The 22649-nt window shown below is 37.6% G+C and overlaps 1 protein-coding gene across 5 annotated transcripts in view; it reads right to left on the bottom strand.

Annotated features, from left to right (window-relative positions):
* BCKDHB (branched chain keto acid dehydrogenase E1 subunit beta) overlaps positions 1-22649 on the bottom strand; it is a 228500-nt gene that overhangs the window by 116931 nt on the left and 88920 nt on the right. The gene's annotated exons all lie outside the window — the stretch shown is intronic.

Raw genomic sequence — 22649 nt, 5'->3', positions numbered from 1 at the left:
TCCTTTCTCAATTTTTTAAATTCTCAATGGTTTAGCTAAAGTCTCCTGGGTTTTCACAAGTATACAGACATGTCCTCTAAAATACAAATAACTTCATTTTTTTCTTTCCTATAACAATTTTTTAAATTTTCTAGCCTTATAATTTAGATCCACCAGAATAGTGTTGATTAATAACGGGAGAGCAGGCATCCTTATTTTGCTCCTGATCTGATTGCTGATTACTTGTACAACCCCATTTCCTACAACCATACCAGCCCTGTTGCTGTTAGTCCAACAGGCCAGCCGCATTCCTGCCCAGACTTTTGCATGTGCTATTAATGCTCCCTACTATTCCTCCCCAGATATTTACATAGCTTCCTTCTTGACTTAAGTATCTGTTCAAAAGGCCCCACCTGAGCATGGTCATCCCTGACCAGTCGTGTAACATAGAATCTCCTTTTACTTCGCTATCCTTTTAAACTTCATCGTTCTTCATAAAACTTATCATGACCTGACCTAAATACATATATGTTTGCTGTCCCCCCAATAGAATCTAAGCTCTGAGGGGGCAAATATTGTCTGTTCTGTCTTCTATGTCTTCTACTTCGAGAACATCTAGAAAGTGCTAGAAAGTGCTCAATGAATAATGGTCCAATGAATGAACTGATTGAATACATAATTTTAATAAGAATGCCTTTAGCATAGCCTAGTTTGGCATGATGTCTTCTACAGTGTCGTACTGAAGAGTCCTTGCCATAAGACCAGTGGGCAAGCTGCCAGGCCTCCCTGAGGCATCCTCAGGCTCCCAGGCAGCTTTGAGGTCCAGGTCCTCACACTAACTCTCTCCACTGCTAGTGTCTTCCCCTCCCATCCTGCAGAGAGGAAAACAAAGTTCTGAAGCCTTGTGAGAGCCCCAGCTGGTCATAATCTGAGTCAAAGTACATCTCGAAGGTCTGCACACGTCTGTTCTGGCTTGCGTCTGACGGGAAGAGTAGTGGAGGCACCAAAGGCTGGCTAGGACAGATATAAAGCCTTTCCCCCAAACTTATCTAAATGAACACAAAACCCAGGTAAAAGAACCATGTCTGCAAAGAAAACACTGCGTCAGGACCAGTCCTCTCGCTGTCCCCTACTCCGACCTCCACCTTGCTTCTCCTAGAAATTCTGAAGCTGTTGTTTTAGGTGGTTGAGAGGGAGCTCAGAGGCACAGGTGTAGATGCCAGCTTTCTAGAACTCCCCCAGGAATTGGATTTCACTCTATGTAAAATACAACTTAATTTACAAAATTCTATCCATTTCTAAACATTCAGGAAAACGAACCAACACCCACAGGCACTATCTGCTCAAACATTTTTGAATATTGGAAACAAAGACTCTGTAATAGCTCAAACACACTATTAGTTCACTGACATTTTTAGATTTTATCAATCAATGCATTTTCTAAGTAATCCCAGAAATTAAGAAAATGAAATTTAAAGGTATATTTAAATCATATATTCTCACCCGAAAATGGGAAAGGTGTTGGCTCATTTCTAACAGCATGACTGCTTTCGTAGTCCATCTAGGCATTTCCTAAATCTTCCTGTGGGAGGTTATTTTAAATTTATTCCACTCCTATTGAACATTACATCTGGTTGGGGAAAACGTCTTACATACTTTATTTATTATAAGTTATTTGGAAGGCTGCTGCTGTTTGTTCAGAGAGTACCCCAATGTCATTCCGAAAGAGCCTAATCACCGCATATGGTGGTTGGAAAAAGCAACCACTCTGTCATCCCACAATCATAGGAAAGAATATTTCCAACCCCCTACAGTGGGTTCTTTCTATGGCTCACGGGAATAAAAAGCAAGGAAACTACAATGAGTCACAGGCTTACCCTATTAGACAACGGTTCTACCATCAGTAGAGTGTTTTATACTTTCCCAAACCTTCTCACATCAGAATCTGGCCTCACTGTCACCTCAAGTACAGCACTTTTAGGTCCACAAACAGAAGATTCCCTTTAAGGAGTTTTATGGTCATACACCTAAGAGCAGACTATATTAGAAACTGCAGACTGCAGCTCAGGTTACTGAAGTCTATAGGTTTATAGGGCACCCAAATATGAGAAACGGAGTGTGCATGAGCTAATAGGATTTTAAAGGCACAACAGAACTAGACCTCTGGGATACAAAAACTGTAATTAAATTTATGTAAACTGGAACCCAAATACTTTTCTAGCATGAGCATAATTCATCCACTGTTTTTTTAAAACAGAGCAAAATTAAATTAAAACGTGAAAGCCCTAAAGATATGAAATAATTTTGATACAACTTAAAAATTTGGTTAACTAGATGATTTTGGAGGGTCCATATGAGTCAAGTAGACTCCGAGGAGGAATTTTAAGGGTTTCTATGACTAAACAATCCTTGAGTGTCCACGAAGTTCTTTAATGCTATAATGTACTTTACACGGACAACATAAATAACTACATTGCTTTTCCCCAAAAGAGATTGCAATGATTTATATAAATTAGACCAGACTTACATTTTTTATTTAACATAGACAATCTGAAATACATATTGAACCCATCTGGGGCATTTCAATTTATTCTAGTAGTCTGAAAAGTCTGTATTATATATCTATATTAACTATCTGTATTAACTAAAGTATCCAGATAGGTGTTAGCTCATTCGAGAATCTCTTATCTATCTTTCTTTAATTGTCTTAAACTTTTTTTAAAAACTGAGGAGGAAAAGAAAGTCTCAATTTTATAAAGTAGGAAAGAAAATAGACAAGAGGTTGACTCACTTGCCCAGGGTCACCCAGCAACCAGTGGAAAACCAAGGCTGAGATCCCTCTCCACCCCACAAAGCTCTGCGTACTAACCAGACCGCACAGTCGGCCTTACAGCCTGGGGGTCTGCAAAAGCCAGGACAGTACGTTTCATGTTAGCAAAAGAAGGAAGGAGTGTATCAAGTTATCTTCACAAAAGGCGAAGGGTAGGCGCCTGTTGCACAAAAAAACTGACAGCTCCAGCTGGAAGCCTTTTTTACCCATTCTCCAAAAGAAGTCAAGTGATCCAAGAAAATTCAACTTCTTACTGTATATTTCTGGTGAGTGACTTTGGGGAGACAATTGCTAAAATCATGAAATGGGAATATTCATGACTCACACCCTACACTTACTTGTCAAGGGAGCCAACATACCATCCATGTATTCCTACCACTTTCATTTTCATTAATGGGCCAAAAAGGGATGCAAACTGATCCTACTTTTGTCGCACTGGCTTGATAAGATGGCTAGAGGCTTCAGTCCAACAAGACATGCATGCTCTTTCTCAAGATTAATAGTCATGGAAGTTTCAACGAGCCTCCCTTCCCCGAGGGTGGAACTGTTACAGACCACAATTTACTTGAGAGATTTTGGTTTTTTAACATCCTTTCCTTGTAACACAAGAACCCTCTCATTGAATGTCCTTATACGCAACAAATTATTGGACACAACAGCCACACATTTTAAAAATTACCTCATGGAAAAACATAAGACTCTATACACTACAGTAGAATATTAACATAGTCACTAAAACATTACTTGTCCTAAAACAGTCACCACAAAAAACTCCCACTGCCATAATTTGGCAAAATCTATCAGCTGTGCGGCCCCGAATTTATAGTAAGGTCAATATCTATTTCAACAACTTGATTTTAGGATTAAAAGTGAACAACATTCCATTTACAAAATCGTCACTGATAAATGGCTGAGATCATTTAACACAGCACAGTTAACATTATCCTAGTAGAGAAAATGGGTGAGTAGTTGGTAATGGACAAAACAATACTAATAATAATACTGATTAAGTGTTTTCTAAAAGTCTATAGCAACCTAGTTGTATTGCCCCATATATTGACTCCATAAAGAATAAGTAAACAAGGTGGGCAAATGTGGAGAAAATGAAAGTGCTATATGTTGACATAAAGGGAAAATGTTGATGTAATTTTTGTGAACTTAATGTTTTTGACAAAAGATGCAGTCTTTCACAGATGCAAAATATCCTTACAAGGTCAGTCAGTCATTGGTTAAAGAACAAAATCACCTAAGTGCCCTTCAAAGAGAAGAATAGTCACTCAAGTATTATTCTCAATTTATGCAATCGAACAGGCCCTATTTTTATAGTTGGTATTCCATAAAGGTGTTCTTTTAAATAGCCATTTTAATGGATTTTTGTAAGGACACCACACTCCCAACACGCTTTCTACTTGTTTTTATCTATAACACCTCTGACATTATGCACATTGGCTTAACATATCCAATGACCCAGAACTCACTACCTTTTCAGATATTCCAGAAAAGAAGCATAAAAAACATAGGTATCCTTCTAGGTCATGATACAAGCCAAGCCTCAGGAGAAAACAAGTTCAACTAGGCATTGGGCTAGACAATATCTCAAGTAACATTTTTAAGCCATTTGAAGCAAAAAGGGTCACTATACATTGAGAGCATGTCCAGAGAGGAGCAGCCAGTATGGTGAGGAATCTGGAGACCAGAAGATTTAAGTAACAGTTGAAAGGGATGGATAGAATATTTAGCCTAGAGAGGAGAAGACTATGAGGAGGCTGGGAAGCTATCCAGATATTTCAAGACAAGCCCTGTAGAAGCAGGTACAAACATGGTCTTACAAGAGAGAAGAATCAGAATCAACAGGTGGAAGTTGGAGAAAAGCAAATTTCAGCTGAAAACTTTCTATAACCACTAGAACTACACAACGAGAGAACTGGTTGCCTCATTTTATGGGAAGAGGCTAGGAGGAGCTTGATGACTGTCTGTCAGGATGTTACCATGCAGTGCACAGGGAAATGAACTGGTGGCTTCCAAAGTCTCTTCACTTTTGGCTACTTCTCTATTATCCTACAGGATCTTGGGCAAAACTACCAAACTCTCTGCTTCTAAACCTGTAAAACTGGTAATACAGTAGCATTATAATTTTATCGTGGTATGAGAGAGGAGGAAAATATCTTTCGTGTAGAGATAATGAAGCATTATGTAGCCCTATGCCTGTGGTGGATATCAACTGACCTGATTAAAATGCGTAAATACGGGATGGAGTAATGAAGATCTTTATGATGCACACGATGGAAGGATAAACCCCATGCTAGCCTTTGGAATCGTTAGGGAAGAAGCATAAAAGTCCCATGAGCAGCACCCTAAAGGGAACCACTGTGACCTCAGAGCAGAGGGACAGGTTACCCATGAGTCTAACTCCCAAAGAGCAGCCGAGTCACTGGGAAGTCTGGCTCCGACTCCTAGTTGTGAAAGCTTTTCCAGCCGCCAAACTTTTTCAGTCACATGAAAACTGAGGTTGTCAGGCTTCCTTAAAATTCCATTCTTCAAAAATAAGCCTCTCATCTCTAGAGAGACTAATTAAAAACAAAAATCTGTACTTCCAATCATCTACCCTTTTGGTCAGAAATACTAATGAGAAACTAGACTCTCAGATAAAAGGCTACTTAGCAGATTAGTCAACCCCACCTCCACCCCTTGGCACCACTCGCCCAACCTCCCCTGGAGGAGATTAACCACGCTGAAAGGCATAACAAACAGGTCTCGAGTGATTCACACCAAGATTAATAGTCCCAAACCACAGCACAGGGACTTGTAGTACTGTTACTACATATGGTATCTGTCACACCTCAATATCTCGACCTACGAAAATGGAGGATTAATCTCCCCCCTCTTTTCCTCCCCACCAATCCAGTTAAAGCAAAGTTTGGAAAATGTCAGAGGGAGGTTAATACAAAATAATATGAGAATTAATGACACACTGAGGTTTCCACCACTGAAAATTCATAAGCAGTTCCATGATTAAAAGAACTAAGGAAAAAACAATAAGGGCCAAGAGAAAAGGGTCATTTTATTATTTTCCAAATGCGACAGGAGAAATCAGAAATTAATAGAAAAACGCCCTAACAGAAGATCACTACATAATATTATTAGTAATGGGAATATAACCAAAAGGAAATTAATGATTAGAAGCAAAGTACCAGTACGCGGCAGCTTTTAGAAAGAAACTCAGCAAGAACTCATTTATCTAGCACAGTAGGGGGCTGAGTTATTCAACATATTTGAGAGTTCACCCCATTCATACCTTTAAGCAATAATACTGCATTTCAAACACAGAGCAGAAATTAACCTCTTCATGATGACAGACAGCATTTGGAACATCAATTATAACACCATGTGATCAAGGCAAGTGTCTTCCTTGTTTCTATATTAAAAGCCTACAAACTGCTGTGATTTTTTTTTTAATTTTTTTATTTTTAATTTTTATTTTTTTTGGATGTACATCATATTTCGAATTCTGTATACATTACATCATGTTCACCACCCGAATGCTAATTATAGTGCATCCCCTCACATGTGACCCTAATCACCCCTTTTGCCCTCCCCACTCTCCCCTTCCCCAATGGTAACCACCAGTCCAATCTCCAATGCTATGTGTTTGTTTTGTTGTTGTTGTTGTTTTTATCTTCTACTTATGAGTGAGATCATATGGTATTTGACTTTCTCCCTCTGACTTATTTCACTCAGCAGAATGCCCTCAAGGTCCATCCATGTTGTCACTTGTTTCTACATTAAAAGCCTACAAACTGCTGTGATTTTTAAAAAATATTCTTGCTTATTTTTTATTGCTTTATATTTTCCCACAGAGTGCTTTGTTTTCAGGCTATCAATATATCAGCTTTAGTCTTGAAAACATCCTTACCTTTGTCAACATAAGTTTTCCCCATCTTCTGATGCATTGCTTCTAACCTAATGTGAGCTAACGACACTAAGTAAACAAGTTAGAATTTATGTAAAGTCAAAGTTGAACAGGATATGCTTAAGGGCCTCGTAGCCCCTTCTACAGAATTAGTGTGTGTGTGCTTTTATGCGTGGGTTTTTATGGCAATCACCTCAAGCTACTCAGAAGTCTTTTTCTACCTACTTCAAGATTCTTAGCCACATCTTGGAAAACAGATTCTAAGAAACCTAATCTCTGACTACAAGGCAAGAAATGAATTTTTATTTCACATCTACTATACGCTGCTACACACACTAGTAGTTGTGAGAGATACAGAGATAAAGGGCAGTCTAGCGAGAGAACCAGAGGACGACATTACAAACACAGCACAGAAGGGAAACGTGCCCTGAGAGAGTTGGACATAAAGTGCCCTGAGAATATCACAAAGACGAATCTGCTGCACACTTAAAAGACAATGGGAAAGCAGCTTCCCGGAGGAGAAAAGTTGTAAACGAAGTGTTGAAAAACTAATCAGATCCATCCAGCGGAAGAAGAGCAGAGGAACAGCATGTTGCAGGGCACTGCAGAAACAAAGAGGATGTTTTCAGGGAACTACAAACAATTGAATATTGCTGGACTACCAGACATGTGTGGAGAAAATGATATGAGACAGCACACAGGGACAGGTAATGGAGGACCAACTATGTCATCACAAAGTTTTACATTTTGTTTTGAGAGCAACTCGAAACCACTGACAGAACTGAACTACAGAAGCAGTAATATAAGCAGTTCTTCAGTGAAAAAAATTACCTTGGCGAGAAGGAAGGGCTTCAAAGGAGCAAGAGGACACTGTGTCCTAGAGATAAATCATATGGCTTGAATAGGGCAATGAGAACGGAAAGGAACAAATGATTCAAGGGGCACTGCAGGTGGTCCCATCTCAGTCAAAGTGGGCTTAAACCAACAGGGAGGAGGGAGAAGAGACAGGAGCAGCCGTGAGAAATTAAAAAAGCAGATGGCAACTAGAGGGACCCACAACTAGAATATGCAACTGTGTGCTGGGGAGATTTGGGGAGACGAAGCAGAAAAAAAAAAGAAGATTGGCGACAGTTGTTAGCTCAGGTGCCAATCTTTAAAAAAAAAAAAGGCAGATGGCAGAGATGTTATGAAAAAGTCACTATAAAACTGGGTGAGTGGTCTACTTACAAAACGGGAGAAATAATATATTTGATTACGGTAAAAAGAAGCTAAAGCTGGCAAAATAACAGTCTAAGGACACAAGGCATTTTACTAGAAATATGAAAGAAATCCTGTGTAAAGCATAAAAGGTAAATGGACAGCTTCTTCCAGTACCTGTATTGTTTAATTACAGTATTTAATATTGAGATATAATACTTATTAATTCTGAAACGCTAAAGGATAGTTTCCCTTTACTCCACGTGGTCTCAGATGTAGAAGAGACTGTGCAGGCCATCCTCCCCAGCCCTCCTCTTAACATTCTCCGCCAGAGGATCATCAAATCTCTCCCATTAATGGGGGTCTCATGACCACAAGCAGCAGCTCATTTCACTTTTCAATAATTTCAACGGAGTTAAAGTCCGTTTATGGATAAAATTGACATAAAGTATTTTTACTTTGAGATAAAATCGCTTCCCTGCAACATCCACCAAGCATTTCCAAATTCTCTACCCTGTAGTTTCACATCCTGAATCTGTCTTAATATCTACCGGGGAATTCTTAAACCACTTTAAAAAAACAAAAATAAAACAAGTGGTTGATTTCTTCTACACGATAAGCAATAACCAGATCTTTTTGTCCTTGCAATGACTCGTGGTTCAGCTGTCAATCAGGTCAGTCACGTGATCACACGTGGGCATCTCTTCAGTTACGGTTGGTCCACTAGGTCTTTATTGGCTTTATGGTAGAAGATCAATAATAGCTGCCAGTTAAGTGACTTGTTTTCCTTGATTTACTGTTGAGGATAATATTAATTTTGGTACCCAATTATGATTTACCACCTTTGTCATCTAAAATTTGGTAAACTCTATTGAAAGGATTTATTACTTTAGAAAGTTAATTTTCCCTTCTTACCCAACCCTAATTCTGAATTGTGGTTATTGGTAAAAAATAATATATAAGAGACACTCAGGCTATAAGTGCCAAATCAGTTCACTCAAAAACACTACCTATGCAGGAAATTTCTGACACCTTTCTCAATAAGCCAGAAATCTATACAATAAAGTTGACACTTTCCATTTTCTCCTTAACAATTCAATAAGTTCAAGACTGGGCTTTGGAAATATCACGTTCAATGTCTGCTATCATCACCATCATTCAACATTGTTCAGCGGTTCTAGCCAAATGAGAAAAAAGTATATTGATTAGAAAAGAAGAGACAAAATTGCTCTTACTAGCAGAATAAGATTACCAACCCAGAAAATCAACCAAGAAACTACTGAAATGAGTGAGATTTTGGTGAAATGACAATATATAGACTAAGATACATAAATCATCAGGCTCCCTGTCAAAAAATGAAAAAATGTAATAGAGAAGCTTTCCAATTCAAGATGATGGACTGAATATATGCTTTTCTCTCCCAAGATAGGAAACGAATACGAAAGGGCGTATAACAGCCCAAACAACAAAGTCGGGGAGGAGTGGTGATTATTAGACAAAAATGACTGAAACAAGTCTCTTGTGGCGTGTGATGAAAATGTAGGCCAAGCACAGAAGAAGCTACAGCTCAGACACATGGTGAGTGGGGCAGGCGGCGTACAGAGGAAGAGAAGAAAATCTCCCCAGAGACCACAGATGGGCTCATCAGCAGGTGTGGAAGGCGGGGGTAAGAACTGGGAATGAAACAGGGGGATTAAATAACGCAGCTGTACCAACTGTCCCACTTCCCCCAAATAAAACACATCTTTCCAACCCTGACCCCAGAGACCAGCAAAGAAGCTAGGCTCTGATAAAATCACTCCAACTGCCTACCACGACAGGCCTACACTGTGAGGGCTGATGTCAAAGAGTTGAGCCTCACTCATTTGCACATCGAGAGGCACCCGCCCCTTCCTGAGGACAGTCTTCCCACTCACTCCCCCTAAAGTAAAGTTTCATCCATGTGCACAGATCTACTCAACTGTCCTCAGAGAGGAGATGCTAACCGAGGAAAGAGACCTACAGGAAAACTGCACCAGTCAGCTCTCCCAAATAACCAACAAAAACAAAAAAGATACTACTGAAGAAACAAAGATAACTTACAAAACAGAACTTAAAAAAACTACTGTTATTTTATAATATAGACAAATATAATTTACATTACATTAGTATACCCAGAACAACTGAAGAAGACACATGGCATAAAACAAAACCAATGGCATGTCACAAAAAGAACTGAGCACAAGAAAAAAACATGGTGATTGTTGAAATTAAAATATTCAAAATAAGACTTAAAAGATAAAATAGAAGAAATGTCCCAAACATGGCAAGAACACAATAAGACAAAAACTAAGACAGAAAAGAAGAGAGACACAGAGAATCAACCCAAAAGGTCTATTATCCAACTGGCAAAAGTTTTGTGAAAAGAAAATATACAAAAGAGAAAAGATATAATATTTTTAAATAAGTAATAAGTTTGCAGAGGAAAGTCATAGAGGCAAAATGAGTGAAACAGACTCACATTTAGACCCAAACCTGCAGTATTTCAGTATAAAAGAACAAAAAAAGTCATAAAAGTTTCCAGAAAAATAAACACACAGATCACTTGCAAAAGGAGGAGAATCTGGCTAGCAAACTTTTTTACCCCAACGTGACACAAGTATATACTGAAGCGTTATCTTCAAAGTGCTCAGTATATGTTACTATGAATGCAGGATTCTATATCTGGTTATCTATCAATCAAACGTGAGTGCAAAATAAATACATTTTTTCCAAATGCAAGTGTCCAAAGTCTCCCTCGCTCATGCCCTTTTTGCATGAAGACGTTAATTATGTGCGTCCCTCAGAAAAACGAGAGAGAAACCATGAAAGAGGAAGTCATAAGGCCCAGAAAACGATGTATTTAACAGTGAAATGGAGAAACCTCCCTGGAGACAACTGTGCAGATTTAGAGAACGGCAGTCAAGGCTGGACCAGAATGTCAGAGGGCTCCCGGAGGCACAGAAAGAAAAGAGGATTCCAAGCCAGAGTACTGATCCTCAAGATATGTTAAAGGCTGGTTATCCTTTTTCAAGGAGAAAAGGAAAGGTAATTAGAAACTCTAAAAACTCCAAAATGATCTAAAAGAATGCCATGGCCCAAATATGAAGCATCTAAAATGTAGCAAGATTTTGCGGAATTAATGCACTATAAGAAAAGGTAAACCGTTTGCTCTAGATGCCAAGGACATCTCCTTTTAGCGGCCCAGGGGCAGAGACATCTGACCTGAGTAAAAAAATAAATAAACTCTTACTCCCTGGTCAGCTCAGTGGTGAAACATATTTAAGCAATCATAATAATGTCAAGAGTTTTACTGATTTTTAACTTTCAGAATCAACCTATAGATAAAAGTTTGGAAGATTTAACTACGGTTATAGTACAGAATTTAATGTTATCAGTCTTGGCAATGTAAAAATAAGTAGCCAACAGAACATGGGAATTGGACAGGAAGAAAGAGATGGAGAAAAGGAGTAGAGGGCATTAATGTCACCTTCTTACAAAGGGGAAGGTTGAGAGATACTGAGAAAAGTTAATAGAACAAGATAATAGAGATTTAAATAAATAATTGAAAATCAAAAGGCAATCAGTAGAAGAAATAAAATAACTCAAGATTAGGGAAATGATGAGGCGAAGCTAATAGGTAATGAAAGCACGCTGAATCTTCATGTGTCATAGTGGGGAAGAAATAATATTTGAAATTGATGAATGAAGATATATGTCCATTGATAGACCACACATATGCGTATACACATATGTGCATGTGTGTGTGCTGGACCTCTCCTGAATACCCAAAACTTCTGAACATATTCTCCACATTTTGATAGTTCCCCTAATAATTAATCCCACTTTCTCAAGGTAGAATGTAAAAATCTGTTTTCCAATCTCCATAATAGCTAAGATAAAGATGTGACCTAGGCTCTGTCAATCAACCCTAATGCAGCAGCAAGCCACATGACAGAACAGACTGGGCAAGGGGAGTCCATTTTTCTGGCACAAGGTGTCAAATGTGTTTTTAAGTCAGAGGCGGCAGCAGGTGACCTAGTCATGTTGCAATCTGCCCCGGCACGTTAATGCTTTATGCCACCAAGAAACACAGTAAAAGGCAAAGCACATCACAGAGCTGAGAGCCCAGAGAAACACAGTGCCATCCACTATGCCTCTTGGCTCAGGCTGGCCCATGTGCCCTGCTTTAGAAGTGTTTATTACCTGCTTCTCCCAACTTTTATGCATATTGCCCTTAACTCCACAACTTAGCAGGTTCAGTCCCTTCTGACTCTAGGTACAAACCCTTCCCTGCTCTAGTTACACAGATGTATAGGTTTTAAGTGGGCCGCCCAACCTCCTTTTTCTATAAACCCTGTTATTTTTAGTTGAGTACTTGTGATTTAGAATCCAGGACTTTGAAGAAGTGAATAAATTGTATTATAACCAAAATACTTGTATGATGTATTACTTAGAGATATGGAAATAGCCATCAGAAGAACAAAACAAGAGAAGTGGTTAAAAGTGGCTGTGTTTAAGGAGTGGGCCTGGGCGCAGGGACAGGAAACACTGCTTGGCAGTGGAAGCTCTGCCGTACTACATGTGTTGTTGACGTCTTAATGTATCACTTTATTTTTAAAATCTCTTCTGCTACACACAGAAAAGAAAAGGGAGAAAAGACAAAGACCAAACTGTAGTAACAATGATACCATTCACAATATATACGTGAAATATTTAAAAATAAACTTAAGATGTAGAATATCTATGTAAGAAACTCTATAACTTAATTCAAGATATAAAAGAAAATACAAGCAAATAGTGAGAAAACTAAGTTACTGGAAGAAAAAGCAACAGAAGTGTGTGACAGGGAGTGGACGTGTTTTGGAAGGGTTGACTATCCGTGGCTGATAAGGGTGGCCTCGATTTGGGAGTAAATAAATTAGGTAAATAGTATACTTCGTAATTTCATTTTTTTAAAACCTTTGTAGACCAGTTTCAATAAATTTTTAAGTTAAATTATAACAGACACTGTAAAACCAGAGTGTTGTAACAGAAAAGGCAAGAAAATCTTACCAATTATAGCGTAAGTGCTACAATTTTCTAAGTGTAAGTACCAGTTTAATGGGAAAGTAAGTCAAATGGCCGTCGAAGAGAACAGAAAGTCAACAAGCGCAGATTTCTTACATTACACCTAAAATGTTAAAGAACACAAAGTACCTACGACCTTTTTTCACTATGAAATGAGGTAATGGATTCCTTTCTTTTCACTGCTGTTCCTAATAGCAAAAGCAAAGAGTTTAAACAAAATGAAAATCTTGAGTGAAACTCAAATAATTTAAGTGTAGAAGAGGACACATCAAAAAAGGATTTGAAATAGAAAAATACAGTTATATAATTTAATCTTGCTTCTTTCCAGTTCCATGCAAAGGAAAAAAAAACAATGCCAAATGAAATGAAATACGATAGTGTGATTTACAAGGTGTATACAGTATTTAGGAATGTTCTATTTTTTAGAAAGTGTTATACAGGTGGATAACTGTGAAAGAAAATTCCTGAAATGTTATAAGGTATGCTGCAGCTGAAATTTAGAAAAACTCATCAGCAAAACTCAAAAGATAATTCTGAAAGCATAAAATCAGTTAATTGTAAAATAACTATTGTAACATGAGGCACTGTTGTACGATGGAAAAATACAGGTTCGGGAATTTAAGACCTGAGATTGAACAGCAGCTCTGCCACTTCTTAGGGAAGTTTCTAATCTTTCTGAGACTCAGTTTCCTCATCTCTAAAATGGGAATAATAATTCCTAGGAGAACAGAAAGGATTAAATCAGAACGTATGTAGTTCTGACAGAAAGTCTGGCACGAAATAAACACTAAATAAAAGGTACTACCCCCTCCCTGTAAACACATTTCTATTGACAATATCTTTTATACTTTCAAGTTACATTCAAATCACATCACAAATGAGTTATTTCAGCACAGCGGAAAAATATTTGCAAGTTCTGCTCTAACTCTGCATGAGAAGCTGCATGCTGTAATAAAAAAGCAAAGGCTCTGAGTCCAGCGACCTGGGTGGAGCCCAGCTCTGCCCCCATCAGCTGTGTGGCCTGGAGCAAAATACTCTGCCTTCTCTAAACATCGATTTTCTCACCTATAAAATAATGACATTGACGGCTGATTAGAAGAAGCGTGGTGTATACTAAAAGTGATGCTGTAAAACATGTTTTAACTTTTTTATTTACCATTCACCAGGCACTATGTTACGCCTTGTTATATAAAATATGTATTACACAAAGTTAGAATCCAGGTATTACTTTAATCTTCTTCAAAACATATCTAAAACTGAAGTCATACCAAAAATAGACCAGGTGGCAGGAGAGAGATTCTCAGTGTATTTTCTCCTACAGGAATTACTGGTTTCTCCTTTAATTTCTTTCACTGAAAAACCAAATTATTATTACATACTACATGTTAATTTTGAAATTCAACAAGATCATTTACTGAGGATCTTCTATATAGTAGACACTCTCCAAGACTCCTACAGATACAACAATAAACTAAATACACACAACTCCCTGCCCTCATGGAACCAAGAGAAACTGGCCAAAGGCCACCAAGCAGGGCAATAAATAGATTAGTCGCAACCCAAATGTGGCATCCAAGAACCCAGAACTTGTTCCAGTTCGGACAACCAACCAGTCGTGGTCACCGCAAAGAAAATCCTATAGGAACAAGGACTTGGCAAAGGTGGAACCAAGCCCCACTGTCAGCCTCCCTATATGGAACTGTTCTGATCAGCCGGGACAACCTTGCCCCGCCTGCTGGCCTTCAAGGCAAGGTCAACCCACAGCCAAAATGATTCCAAACTAAAAACAAGACCGACTTTCATTCCTCCGGACGGAAAGCATTTAATTTTACCCCAGATAATATTAAGTCGAAGAAGATTTCTGAGTCATTTTTAAATAGCTTTTTGATATTAGAAGCTGATTATAATCATGAAAGAAATACACATAATTTTTAACACACAATTTTAAATAACTTTACTTACAGTCTACCATCAGAAAAATAGAAAATACTCTCAACGATCAAACACAACATGTTAAATCAGTAATGATTTTAAACCCAAATATCCTTGCACCGTCAGAGAGACATATAATTTTCATCTGGCCATATTCTTTGATTACATGTTTTCACCAAAAGCTTATTTAGAGAGTGAAAAAAGAGCAGAGAGAAGAGATTCCTACTTTGTTTTCAGTCTAAATGATCATCAGTTGTTCTGATATATACATACACTAAAGAAAACATTTGGGTTATATTATAATATATACTCTAGAATAAAAGTGCTGTCATACTATTTATTCAGAACTATAACACAAAATATGCTTAATGTACAATGACAGAGCCAGGCCCCACTATGGAAATCTGGTAATACTAACCATGAAACTTGGCTTAAGAGAGGCCTCTAGTGGTCATCAGCAGCTACTAGCTCCCTTCCCACTCCCAACCCCCATCCTCTGGTAATGTTCTTACTCTCATTCATTCTCATATTCTCTCCTTTCTCCTTCACAAATTAAAAGCCTCATCAAAATAGCTAGTATTCAATCAATGAATTATTCAATTAACTCCAAGAAATCAACTAAAAAAAGTATGTAACTGGCAGTACTAAACCATTACGAATTCTCTGAAGGGAAATTCTCCAGCTTCCCCATAAAACCAATTTAGGGACATTGAGTTAAGGAACAGACCCTAAACATTACCTTGCTAGTGTTAGCAATCTTAATAAATATGAAATCTATGGTAGTCTAAATCAACCCTATGAAAATAAAAGCAAATAAACTTAAAGGCTACAAAATTAGAATTAAAGTCATAAAACATAACCCATGTTTTTATCTTCAGTGGTACCATGGGTATTCTAAAGAAGTTTTGCACTATTCACAAATGCTTCCACTAATTAACACCAAGTGCAAGCACAAAGACTAAGCGATCTTGGGTCTTCATATATAACTGATTACCCACATCCAGATGACCAAGGTTTAACTCATTCCCGGTCCCACCCCTACAATGCCCCTTTCCTTTTATACTGAGGGCCTCTCTGCTCCCAGAACCTCCCACCCCCACCCTGCCCCGTCAGCCTTAGAACCTGCCTTACTTTCATCCAGGGTCCCAGTGACATCTTTAGAAGAGTGGAAACAGCTGGGATGAAAGGGCAGGTGGAAAGGATGTTAAACGTAGGGACACTGAGCCCACGCTCCCAACTATAGTCACTCCCTCACGCCACAGCTGTTCCTTCCAGCTTCTGTCCCACACAGTAGTATCCCTGAGGCCAGGCCCTGCTCCTATGAGAGCCTAGCCCCAAAATGTCTGAGACTACAGTTGCCTCAGTCTGGAGCCAAAGAGCAATCATCTCCATCTGCAGGCGTGTCATCATCTTCTGCTACATAATTTAGGTTTAAGACAAAGGAGAGGGAACGCAGGAGAGAGGTGAAGAGTGGAGGAGGTAGGAAGACCCTTTTATCATTTCCTAATTTTGTTAAAAACTAAGAAAAACCTACCTCCCAAGTACCTCAAAAAAAAGTAGATTACAGGAGGGGAGAGAGGGTCGGCTTTGAGACAATCTCTTGTACCACAGGGTGTTTGAACAGAAAAAAACCCTGATCAGAAGCAGTGCATAACAGCTGTGATGGATGTCTAAGTCACAGGTCACTCCTGGGACCACCAGAAGGCCAAGGGGAACAGGCCCAGGCTGACCTCTTCCAGCTCTACCTTCCATGACAATGATCCACCAGCAACGCAGACAAGGAAATGAGGGGAGAAAGGTTCTGAAAAGCCCAAATTGAAATCATAAGGTTTTAAGAGCTAAGCATGTGTTCCTGATTCTCGAGAAAACACTACAGGCCTTCCCTGGCCAATGTACACGTCTCGGTCATAAAGTCTGGTCATTGGATCCCATGCACAGCTGGCGATAATGTGACAGCAAAATATAAGAAAAGAAAATTTAAATTTAGAAAGGCTTAAAAACCATGAAACTTAAGCACAGAAATGTATGAATGAACTAAACAGCCTTACACCTCAATAAATGTAAATGTTTTTATTTATCATTTTTTTATTGGGGTAACATCAGTTTATAAGATTATGTAAATTTCAGGTTCATTTCTCAGAAATTATAGATAGCTGAGTTTTACTGTAGTCAATTTCACTTTGCTTTTTAGAATAAATTGATCCTATTCTAAGAAGGGCTCAAATGAATAATTTCTATATACCATTATGAAAAACAGACAACTGTTAAGAAAAGTAAAACAAACACAAGGGCAAACTAAAACTTAAAGACTTTTAAATAAGTGTTTCAACTTAGAATAAATTAGTAGATTTATTCACAGAGCAATATTCTAGTTACTTTTTAAGCTTTTGTATAAGCACCAAGAATAAGAAAAAACACCAAATTCAAAACATTTCAATATTAAGTTTTCATAGCATATTATCAAACTTTCTCTTGCTGATAGTCATAATAATTTTCAGTAAGTATTTATTAAGCACCACGTCTATGCCAGGCATTGTTTCAGGTACTGAGGGTTCAACAGTGAGCAAAAGACCAAAATCCCTGCCCACACAGAGCTTACCTTCCAATAGGGAAGAAAGATCAACAGTATAAACAATAAAATTACAAAATACGTTAGATCCTCTTAATCCCTCTAGAAAAACAGAAAGAAGAGGTGAAAGGGGGTCTTGGTAAGAGGGCTGGGATTCAATATTAAATAAGCTGGTCAGGGAAGGCCTTAATGAGAGAACGAGACTGAGCGGTGACTGAACATCATCACTTGGTTCAGAGTCAGCCAAGAGCATTTCCTGAAGGTTGGGTGGGCAGACAGGTGTGGAATGTGGTGAGATCAGGCAAGTCCCTGTAGAGCTTGGTGAGGAATTTGACTTTTCCACTGAATTTAATGGAAAACCATTGAGGCCTTTTGAGACTAAAAGGAATATGACATGACTCAGTTTGAAAGGATCAGCTCTGCCTTGGGCAAGGAGAGGGCAAGGCAAAGACGTAATTAGGGGGCTATGGCCAAAACCCAGGTGAGAAATGCTAGTGGTTTGGACCAGGATCGAGCATAAGAGCAGCAGGGGAAGTGGTGGTCAGATTTTGGACATATTGTGTAGGCGATGCCAGCAGGATCTGCTTTGGAATTGAACATGGGAAGGCAGAGAATGACAGAAAGACAGAAATCAAAAAGATTACAGGGTGTAAAGCCAAACCCCTATTTATTCCAATAATTAGCATAATTTAATTTTCAACTAAAGTGTAATCATGTCAGAATTAAAAGCGTCACTTTTCTCTTCTCTTTAAACATGTGGAAATCACCTACACCTTGGATATAGTCATTGTTCTTTTTTGCAGTGTTGTATGTAGTTGACTCTAAGTTGAATGACAATATCATTCTTAAAACCCTGAATTTCTTTCAAAGCTTGTTATTCTCCTGACAAAATCAAGTTCTTATTTTCCATAGGCAGCTTCTCTGAATTTCTACTCATTAAACAAAAAAAATCTTCCTATCACGCTGGGCAGCATCTCAAGACCTGACTACCTGGCCAGTGCCTTATTAACATTGTAGCTCACTTTTTAACTCATTTTGATTGCGGTTTCCCAGCAGGAAAGTCCATTCAAGCGCACAACACTTAACCATAGTTCTTACTCCCGGGAGGGCTCAGTAAGAGCAGCTCTACCGAGGACCTCCTGTTCTACATCTGAGCGTGACCGCTGAGCTGGCTTAGGAGGAGAAATCGAACAAAGGGTGTGGAAAGAGTTGAATGACAAAAGAAACAAGTCCTGCTCAGAGCACCCCAAGGCTCTCTCTGAGTCTTTGAAAAGTCCCACTATAATACCAATCCCAGGAAACCAATCAACGCGAGTACAGTGCTTTGTCTTTTTCTTTTTTTTTTAACTTACTGTTGAAGTATAACATGCATGCAAAAAAGCACACAAAATGAAGAGTTCTGCTCAATTTTCAAAAATTGAACCCATGTAACCAGCACTGAGAACAAGAAACTGTTACCAGCAACCCAGACCCCTCCCTCATGCCCTGTTCCAATTACTAACCACCATATGATCACCACTGACCTGACGTCCAACAGTATAGATTAGTTTTGTCTATTTTTGAAGTTTACATAAATGGAGTCATACAATATGTACTCACATTTGAATCTAGCTTTTTTGAGTCATACTGCCTTTGTGAGATGAATACACATTGTTCCGTAAAATTTTTAGAACACGGCCAAACAATATTCTATTTAATTATTTTTCCCTTCTCTGGTTGACGTGCATTCAGGGAGTTTACAGTGCGAGGCTATTAGAAACAGTGCTCCCATGAACACTCTTGAATTCAACTTTTGTACATTTCTGTTGGGTATATTCCTAAGAGTGGAATTGCTGGGTCAGAGGATTTCAGGCAGATAATGACAAAAAGAAATTTTTAATGGTTGTACCAATTTATATTACCAACAGTAGTATATGAGAGATGAGTTACTCCACATCCTTGCCAATACTTGGTATTTGGGATATTTTTCATTTTAGCCAGAACGATGTCTTTACTGGGATCACATTGTGGTTTTAATTTGCATGTCCCAATGACTAAAGAAATTGAATATTTTTTCATACCTTTATTGGGTACTTGGATATCTGTAATGAAGAGCCATTTCAAGACTTTTGCCCATATTTCTATCAGGATGTCTAATTTTTTTTTTTTTATTGTAAGAGTACCTTATATTTCTTGACATAAATTTCCATGAGTTTCCTCAAATCTGTGAGTTGTCTATTTACTTTCTTACTGGGACCTTTTGATAAATTTTCTTAATTTTAATGAAGTCCAATTTTATCAGCCTTTTTAAAATGTTAGTGTTTCTGGGGTTTTGTTTTGTCTTGTTCTATTTAAGAAACCTTTGCCTGCACAAGATGAGAGATTCTCACCTCTGCTTTCTCCCAAGAGCTTTTTCTTTGACAATTAGAACTGGAATTCCATCTGGAATTGACATTTGTGTGGTAATTATTTTCCATGGTACCCAACCACTCCAGCATCATTTATTGAAAAGACCACCTTTTCCTCTCTGAACTGCAATGTCACATTTGTCCTGAATCAGATGACCAACAGGTCTGTTTCTGAACTCTATTCATTGGTCTATTTGTTGTTCTTTACCCCAATCCAATATTGTAATTACTGCAGCCTTATAACACATCTTGACATTTGATAATTAAGTCCCCCAGCTTTATTCTTCAAGATTGCCTTGGCTATTCTACGCCTTATTGATTAACACCGTATGTGCTTCGGTCAGTTTGGATCTTCTTTAATTATTCTGAATAATATTTTGTGATTTTTTGCATAAAGTTCTTACACATGCATCACTCAATTTTTCCCTACATTTTTTATATTTTGATGCTTTTTCAACTACCAATTTCTTAAATTCATTTTCTGTTTGTCTGTTGCTGGTACATAAAAATACAATTGATTATTGTACATTGACCTTGTTTCCAGGTGCCCTGGTAAACCCACTTAATTCTAATAATTTGCCTGAAGATTCTATCAGATCTTCCTTATACGCAAATCATGTTAATAATAAATTTTATTCTTACTTTCTAATCCATATGATTTTTTTATCTCTTGCGTTGATGTAGGGACATCCTTGTTGCATTCCTGATCTCAAGGGGAAAGCTGTCAAAATCACTGGGAAATCTAATTTTTGCTACAGGCTTTTCCTAGCTACTCATAGCTATAAAATAAGATTAAAAAAGTACTTTTTATCAGACTAAGAGAATTCCCTTCTACTTCTGGGTTGCTAAGAAATTTTAATCATGAATGGATATTGACTTTTAACAAATGCATTTTCTGTATTATCTAGATATTCATAATTGTTTCATTAATGTGAGGAATTGCATCAACTGCCCTGTGAATGTTTATAAATAACAAACACCCCTTACACATTTGGAATAAACCCTCACCTTGGGCTTTTTATATATTGCTGGATTTGACCTTCTAATATTTTGTTTCAGATTTTCACATCTATGCACATAAGAAAAATTTATCTATAATTTTCCCTTCTTATACTATTCTAAACAGGTTCAATATGAAGATTATGCTGGTCTTATAAGAAGAATTTGGAAGTTTTCCCTCTGGTTTCACTTTCTGTTAAGAGTTTGTATAAGAATTGTGTTTTAAACGATATACGAGTAAAGCCACATGGGCCTAGGGTTTTCTTTGTATGAGGGTTTATAAAAATGGATGCAATTTCTTTAACAGCTATGTGACTATTTAGGTTTTCTAATTCATTTATTAATTTTGACAGATTTGTATTTTACCAGGAATTTTTCCATTTCACTTAAAACTTACTCGTAAAATTGTTAACAATACTCTCTTATTATCTTTCTACTGTCTGTGGGATCATCTGTGTTTCCCCCTTCTTCATACCTGATATTTGTCATTTGTGCTTGCCTTATATTTTTCATTAGTCTTGTTAAAGGTTTATCAAGTATATTAATCTCTTCAAAGATCTCAATTTTGCTTTATTAAATTTTTCTATTGCATATTTTCTGTTCCACTGATCTCTGCTCTTTAGTACTTCATTCCTTCTATTTTCTCTAGGTTTAATTGTTTTTCTGGAGATGGAAACTCAGATCATTAATTTTTTTGGTCTTATTCTTGTTTTCTGAATACATATACTTACAGCTATAAAGCTCCCTCTGAGCACGGTTTTAGCTGAAACTTTTATTCTGAAACTTTTGATATGTAGCATCTTCATAACCATTCAGTTTAGTATATTCTCTATTTTCTATTGCAGTTTCTTTTACAACCCACGGTTATTTAAACATAAATTTTAATTTGAAGGAAGCTGGACCTTTTCTAGCTGTCTTTTTTCTCGATTTCTAACTGAATACCAGTGTTGTCAAAGAAGATTCTCTAAATAACTTCAAACTTTTGAAATCCGTTAAGGTTACATTCACGTCCCAGCGTTTAGTCAATTTTGACAAATGTTCCACATTCAGTTGAAAAGAATAATTTCTTGCATAGTTGGGTACACAATTAAGACAAGTTTTTTATTAGCTCTTTGTTCAGATCTTCTATATACTTACTAATTTTACCTGCTTGTTTGATCAGCTTTCAAGAGGGATGTCTTACAGTCTCCCACTGTGATCGTGGAAATGTCGCTATCTCCTATGAGTTTTGTGCTTTGTTTGCTTTATGTACTTCAAAGCTATGCTATTGAGAACACAACAGATTTAAGATTGTGACATCTTCATGATAGATTGATCCCTTAACCATTATGAAAGGTTCCTCTTTATTTCTAGTAATGCTTCTTGCCTTAAAGCTGTAAATGAAATTAGTATAACTCCACTAGCTTTCTTTTTCCATCCCTTTCTTTCCAACTTTTCTTTGTCCTTATATTAAGGTATGTCTATTTTAATTTGCATGTTTGTTGTTTTCTTAATGAAGTCTGACAATCTTAAGACTTCTACTAGGATTATTTAATCCACTTGTATTTATTTTAATTACATGTATGCCTGGGTTCATATCTGTGATCTTACTGTTTTCTATTGAACATCTTTTTTTTGTAAATATTTTCCTTTCCTTCTTCTGGTTTAACCAAATGTTTTTACTAACCTATAGTTCCCTTTTTAACTTGCTGAATATGCACACCCTCACTATTATTTCAGTTGTTCCTTAGAGATTACAATATCCATTCTTGACATTAT

The sequence above is a fragment of the Equus asinus genome, chromosome 24 (assembly GCF_041296235.1).
Source record: "Equus asinus isolate D_3611 breed Donkey chromosome 24, EquAss-T2T_v2, whole genome shotgun sequence".
Lineage (NCBI taxonomy): Eukaryota > Metazoa > Chordata > Mammalia > Perissodactyla > Equidae > Equus > Equus asinus.
The sequence above is the reverse complement of the archived record's forward strand: the minus strand, read 5'-3'. Positions and strand labels throughout refer to the sequence as shown.